This window comes from Microtus ochrogaster, unplaced genomic scaffold (assembly GCF_000317375.1).
Source record: "Microtus ochrogaster isolate Prairie Vole_2 unplaced genomic scaffold, MicOch1.0 UNK128, whole genome shotgun sequence".
NCBI classification, from domain to species: domain Eukaryota; kingdom Metazoa; phylum Chordata; class Mammalia; order Rodentia; family Cricetidae; genus Microtus; species Microtus ochrogaster.
Window position 1 is genome coordinate 586127 of NW_004949226.1, and position 7715 is coordinate 593841.

The 7715-nt window shown below is 36.8% G+C and overlaps 1 pseudogene; it reads right to left on the minus strand.

Moving 5' to 3' along the window:
* Positions 1 to 1097: 1097 nt before the first annotated feature.
* Positions 1098 to 2440, minus strand: LOC101998862 (annotated as a pseudogene).
* Between the last annotated feature and the right edge of the window lie 5275 nt (positions 2441 to 7715).

The window sequence follows — 7715 nt, forward strand, 5'->3', positions numbered from 1 at the left end:
GACTCCAGACTTAGAGTCTTCAAGCTGAAACAGTAGATACCATGGAGCCAAGATCAGAATTGCAGTCAGTGGGTTTTTGAGAAACAGACGTCAATTTTGTTGTTTCAAGTCAAAGAAGTTTAGAGTTGTTGGCTTTGAGGGCCCAAATAAATATTATGATATTATCTCAAGGCCTACTCAAACTGAAAAGGAATATTTTGTTAATGGTTCATCTTTTCTTACTTGACAGAAAATAGTCACCTGGGAAGAAGGAATGTCCATTGAGGAACTTCCCACACCAGAATGACCTGAGAGCATGTTTGTTGTGCATTTTCTTGATTGCTAATTGATACAGGAAGGTCTAGTACACAGTGGGTGGTGCAATCTGCAAGCAAGTAGGCTTGAGCTAGAGAAGAAAGTTAGTCAGCTAAAAAAATGAAACACGCTAGTCGTCATCATTTCTCTGCTGGCTTTTGCTCGAAGCTCTTTTGGGTTTTTTGTTGTTGTGGGTTTTTTGTTTGTTTTTTTTCTGAGCTGCACTGTTTATTTTTCTGCTTGAGCCCTAGGAAACAGTGTGCCACAGTTCATCTAACCTTTACTAGCTGCAAGGGCAGAAATAGACTGACAAGTTTTAAGAGAATTGACATTTTGCCAAATGCAGCAAATGTTTTCATTTAAACATGAGAAAAGGAAGTGTTCAAAAGGGTACAAATTTCAAGTTATTGCAGGTTATTTCTGAAAGAATTTCTGCAGGAACAATATCTTTAAATTTAACTAACAGTAGCGTGTCAGTGTGCTTAAAATCATGACAAAAATTTTCATTCTGGTCATGTTGCCCATGACAGATTACTACGGTGTTGCATGTTTAGTGCAAGATGTCAACACAGCATAAATCCCAAGATGTTTTGGTTTTCTTCTGGAGATTAAAGCTGTTTTTCTTGGGATAAATGCAGCAGCAAAAGGCAAACCAGTTGATCAAAAAAGCACTTCTGCCATAACTCCAACCACTTTCAGGACACACCAACCCACAGTAGTTCTGCTTTTCCAGTCCTTAAGGATCACATCTCCGCACTGATGCCTTAAGCTTGCCTGCAGAGTTTGCTCTCCCTTAAGCCAATTTAAGCCTGGTTCAGAGAATTTAGCTGGTTGATCCATTTATCTAGTGCAGAATATCGGGCACCACCCCTCCTCTGAAGATCCAGTTAAAGGAGCTGATTAACTTGATCAGTTTGGCCATGAATAGCGTTATCCAGTGTGCACTGCGCCAGCAGGCTTTCCACATCAGCGGCGTCTACGTTTAGCTCCTTAGAATAAAAAGAATATGTATTCTTGTGTTAATTAATTAAAGGCTTAATTAACTTTATGAACACTTGTGTTCTGATGTTTCGTAAAAGCTCTTCAAAGTGTTCTCTTAGGAATGGATCATCCATGATATTGCTGTGATTTGTTTTCAGAATCTTTTCAAATTCAGTGATGTCATTATTCTGATAGGCACTTACCAAATTTGTCATTGCTAGAATTTCTGGATCATTTTTATATGGTTTGACCTCCTGTGAGTCAAATGGATTTATTCCTGATTTTATCAGCATATTTTCTAAAACCAACTATTTTAAACAAATAGTTTGTCTTGGGCTTCTTGATTTATCATAATTCTTGAAAGTTTCAGAAAAAATCAGTATGCACTTTTTCAGATTCACCTTCTCTCAAGTGCATTTTGCCGCCCCATTCCCTGATGACACCCATGACCAGTGGATGAGAGATAAAAGACTTGATGAGAAGTGATTGCTCATAGAGTATTTTCAGCTTTTTGTTGTTCTTCTGTGCCATATACATTTGACTCTCCAAAGCATAGACTTCTAATAACTGGGTACCATTTTTCAGGTCATCTTCTCCATCATGAGTCTGAAAAGACTGAGATAACTGGCGTAAAATTTTATGAAGCTTTCCATATTCTTCCAGTTCTAAATGTAATTTTCCAAGCTTTGTGTTTGTCTTAAACTACAGTCTATCATGCTTACCACCTTTCAAAACTTCCAGTGTTGTTTCATAAAATTCTTGCAGTAAATCCATCTGATATTAAAAAGTCAGAATTCTGTTTAGAAATGGAGATAGAATCAAGGATAAAATTAATGGACTTTTCAGAATAGTTCCTGGTGACTGCACTGTGAATATAGGCCAAGAGCTGTTTATATCTGTTTATCACTTCTGGAAAGTTTGTCAACTTGAAGTTAATCTTGATTATCTATTTCAGTGCTTTGAACCTCCATTCTCCTTTCTCACCTTCAAGCTCCAAAACTTTTTGGAAGCTGCTGAGTGCTGCCTCTGGGTCATCTTTCAATGCTTTGGAATTATAGGACTGATTTTCCAAATTCATGTTGGGCTCAGAGTTACTATTTCCAAAGTACTCAAGGTCGTAGTCCTCCTCATCATTGCACATGAAATCATCCTTCATGTCAGACATCTTGGCTGGAAGGGGCTCTTTGAAGCTCTTGCCTTGAGCGTTTAATAATATGTATAGTTTAAGAAATATTACACCAATGATAAATTAAGAGAACTAGGCTGAAATCCTAGTTTGGGGATATATACAGTCATATGTAGCTTAAGGGCAAGGTCTCATGCTAGGAACACCCTAAAAGGATTTCCTGATAGTGTGAGCATCATACTATACATTTACATAATCATAGAGTTTTCACATACAGCATTCAATATGGCTTCTCAATGAAATCAAGAAATTTGGTTGGCATTATATATATCAGAAGCTACTGGTATAATGTTACATGCTGAATTTAAATACATATTTTAAATAAATAATTCATCCTAAAATATGGAGAAAAGCTAAACACATAGCTAGAAAATAGCTTTTTATCATTAGTAAGTACTATTTATTGTATTTGCCTATATATATGTATATGTATAATTCTATATGATCAGAGATAGGAGGTTTGTTTAATTCAGCATTGCCACATACATTAGTAATGTGTTATGCTAAGCAGTTGTGATGACAACATCAGTAAGGACAAGAAAATATTTTTTTAAAATCATATGGAGCATCTTCCCTATGTATGATACTGACATGGACTAAACCTTCTCTATGAGTTACAAGATTGTACTTTAATTAAAGCTTTAATTTGCTTTTTATAGCTCAAACTGAGTTAGTCATCTAAGCTAAAGTCGAATTTGACATACATAAAGTTAATAATTATTTACATAATTCTGAATATATGTAGACCGGGAAACTATTTTAATCTATCTTTTAAATTATGATTTTAGGATATTATGTGAGGCAAAAATTATCTATAATTTATTTTATATTATTTGATGTTTCTTTTATGAATTTTACTAATTATTTCAAAGTTTCATAACTTATAATATTCTTTGATCTCCACTATCATTTCTTACCCTCATCCTCCTTTCACCAAACCCTTCCTTACCAGCAAATCTCCCTTTTACTTCAAAAGTGCTTCTTTTTCGAGGCCTGATGTATTTAATTAGAATTGCTTAAATGAGCACTGGTGGTGGATGGGGGTTACTCACTCAAGCAAGGGCAACTTATCAGTTGATACATCACCAAGGAACAATACTCTTCTTCTCCCAGGAATCATTGATTGCTTATGGATCCTCAGGGGAGGATGGGACTTTATCACCCTCTTCCACCCATGATGGAAAAGCTATATAAGATGTCATGCAGATGTACAGGTAACCATTGCTGTTGTAAGTTCATGGATATCATGGTCGTATTATGTCAGAAGTTATTTTACACCATTCTTTTCCATGGTTTGACTCTCTCTCACTTCTGCGCTGCTTTTGCAATGTTCCTTGAGCCTTGGAGGAAGTGACATAGATATTTAACTTAGGGTTGAGAATGGAGAGTCCCTCATACCATTCTTATGAGTTATGAGTCTCTGTATCTTGTTCACTGAAAACAGAAACTTCTTTGACCAAGGATGAGGGGTGCACTTATTTATGCATATACATAGCAATGCCTAGCATATAGTTCGAAAATATGGATTTTGCAAAAGCACACAAGTAGCTTGGTGTGGGAAGTCCTTCTGTATATGAGTTGGTTAATGAATAAAGCTGCTTTGACCTATGGCAGGGCAGAAGAGCACTAGGAAGGAAAACTAAACTGAATGCTGGAAAAAAGAATGCAGAGTCAGAGAGAAGCCATATAGCCACTAAAGGAGACAGATGACTGAGAACCTTACCCGTAAACCATGAGCCTAATGGTAAAATATAAAGTAATAGAAATGGATTAATTTAAGATGTAAGAGCTAGCTAGATATGCTCTTAAGCTATTGACCAAACAATATCACAATTAATATAGTTTTTTTTTGTAATTTTTGGATGGTCTGGCTGGCTGTGAAACAAACAAGCTGCCTCTGTTTACAGACTGGTGCCCAACAATTGTTTGGGGCTGATGTCCACCACCCACTTTGAGTCCAGATGCTTGTGGGCCCACTGGGGTTGGGAGGAAAGTGGCTAAGACCATGCCCACAGCTCAGTACTCCCCACTTGGACAGATGATGGATCATGTCTGATAGGAGAGCATAGGAAGGAGAGCATGGCACATTCATCTGTACAGAGATATTTCTAGGCTGTGCTGTGCAGATTTAGCTTTTACTCAGATGAAAAGGGTTTATATGCTGCATGGTGCTACCCAAAATTTAGGTGGTGAGAATGGATCCCACCTGGCAGTTCCAGAGATGATGTGGAGCTAACTCTGCCATATGTAAAGGCAGAGAGAGGTAGAGCCAGCATTCAGGGCTGCTACAACCAAGGTGCTAAGGATATGTTGCTTTGGAAAAGAGGTTCTGCTTTTGTTTCCACAGAGGATGAAAACCTGTGGCTTCCTTCCAGACTAATATCATTTGATGGATCAAGACCACATAAAAGGTTTCCATGAACCCCTAAAATACTTTGCTCAAAAAAATCAAAAAGCAGTTTGAAGAGAACCACCCCCCAATTCCCAAATATTGTTTATAAATGCTTGTTTAAAGGAGGATATGCTATAGAGATGAATACTTTGCATTGCTGTGGATCTTGGTTTATTGATACAACTTTTAGGTCAATTTAGTTTTATGTATTTCTACTCCTTTTATAGGTATTATATATGTGAAGCTCATCTAAAGTATAAAGTAGAACTAAGAAACACAGAATAATAGATAGTCAGCTATAATAGTCAAGCTTGTAGTCATGTTTTTTAGATTTTCTAGATGTACAGAAATATATTTCAGATAAACAGGTATTCTTCAAAACTTTCAAAGACCTACAGAATATGGCATTTAAAATGTTTTAAGAACTTAGGACTTTTCATGACAATGAAACTCATCTTTTCTTACAGTAGATCCCTAAGGTCTATTACTTCCATGCCTGTGGGATTTTGACCAGATTTAGAGTACCAAACATGAGCTCCTCTTGTAGAGTGGGCTTCACATTTAATTACAGCCATTTTTATTTTTTGGTTTATTGAGGCAGGGTTTCTCTGAAGCTTTGGAGCCTGTCCTTGAACTAGCTCTGTAGACCAGGCTGGTCTCGAACTCACAGAGATCCACCTGCCTCTGTGTAGACCAGGCTGGCCTCAAACTCAAAGAGATCTGCCTGCTTCTGCCTCCACAGTGCTGGGATTAAAGGCATGCACCACCACTGCCCAGCCCACACAGCCATTTTTACCTCTTAAACAGGACTCCAACTATACACCAGTGTTCATATGTTGTCACACAAATTCTCCCTCACAACCAAGGCTTGGCATTTAAGGCCTCCTTGAAAGGACTCAGATGCTACTATACATTGTTTGACCTTAGAGGTGCCATGAAGTCATGAAACAAGACTTCCTAATTATTTCAGGTAGTGATAATTGTGCATTTGCAGTAGACCAAAACTGCTGACATCTAGCAAGGAAGTCAAAGGAAAGCATTGGAAGACACTATGAGCTTATGATTAGTTTCTAAATCATACTTCTAACCATCTCAAAACCTCTCAAACTCATGTCTTAAAGGTTCTATTACATCTCAGTAGTATAATCCTAGAAATAAAACATTTAAACATGGGCTTGGGGAACATTTACTATGCAAATCATGCCTTTATTAATGCATTGTTTCTTTTGTGTCTATATTACACACACACACACACACACACACTGCATAGTATAAAAGACTGGTACAACATTTTATATGTGATAGAAAAAAATGAAAATTTGTTTAGTTTGGTATTTCTTTTAAGAGCAAGCTGGCCTCAGACTCATATGTAGCTAAGGATGGTTTTGAACTCAGCATTCCCCTACTACCACCTCCAAATGCTGGTATGATAGGTAGCAACCATCACATCAAATTTATTAGGTACTGTGAATCACACTTAGGACTTTGTGAATGGTAGGTAACCATTCTCCCAAATGTTTCATAGTCATGAGAAATTTATACATTTTTTTAAAATTCTAAAATGTGAAATAAGAAATTTTTATGTGTTTTATTAAACTGCTAGAAAGTCTAAATATTATTGCTTACATTTTATTGTCTTTTCTTCCTCATTCAATCAACCCATTTAAATACTAAATGTTTTCTCCATGTCACTAGGAGAATATAGTCACCCTAAAAAGAAGAAGCATATTCTCTCACACTAAAAGAGAAATGAAAAGAAGACAAACCCACAGATAATTTTCACCAGTTCTAATGGCCCTTCCCCAGCTCTTTTGGTCAATATGATATTCTGGTTGACAGTAGCCTTCAGTGTAGCCTTGCCAGAGAAAGCCAGGCTGGTGCTCACCAGCCAAGGACTTCTCCACGTCCTCACACACTGAGTAAATCTTTGCTTACTGGCAGGCTTGGCCACTGCTTGGAGCGCTTGACTGGAAAGGAGAAACAGATATAGATGTGAAAACCTGAACTTCAATAAAGGACAAATGGAAAAGTTCAGGAAAACATGAAAGGCAAGATTGGAGAATTCATCGTTCATTTATTTCTTTTTTATTTTGAACTTTTAGAATGAATTAAAGTGAGGCATATTCTTGTATAATGAAGCAGAGAAATGATTTTAAAAATTAACTAAGAAATTCTCCCAGAAAACATATTACATAGCCATAGAAAACATAAAATAACTGCTAAAGATGCTGATCAGAAAAGAATTGTACAAATCCATTAGAAGTGCAAGAGAGAAAAGAGAAAAAATACAAGAAGTATTTAAATACACCCAATATTGAGAAAAGATAAAAGGCGAACTTGTGCTTGCCAGTTTCACAGTGTCAGGTATGAGAAAGGTGAATCTATACCTACTATAGAGAATTTTAATAATACCAGTGAGAGAAAATTCTAAGTATTTCCAGGGAGAAAGAAAAAAAACTAGAAAAAGTAAATGCACAGATAATATACACATTTCTACAACACCACTACAACTATCACAAAAGCAATATTTTTAAGTATTGAAAATAAGGAACTTAAATTCATAGCACTTTTCAGTCAATCAAACTCACTCCGAAGGTGGGAGTACAATATGAATCTCATCACACAGGTTTTCATAGTTTGTGACCCGGAGAGATGCACACTGAAAACACCATCGGCCATGGCCTTTGGTTGCATGAGGAAATGATTACAAGGTGGTCATGTAAAAAGTACAGCATTTCAAGTCCCTCTTGCGGTGTCAGGAATAAGGTGATGTGTTTTGCAGATGAGACGGTTGTCTGTAACAGACTCTTCCATCATCCAGTACGATTGATGTTAATGCATTGGGCTGTTCCTTAAGGTTTT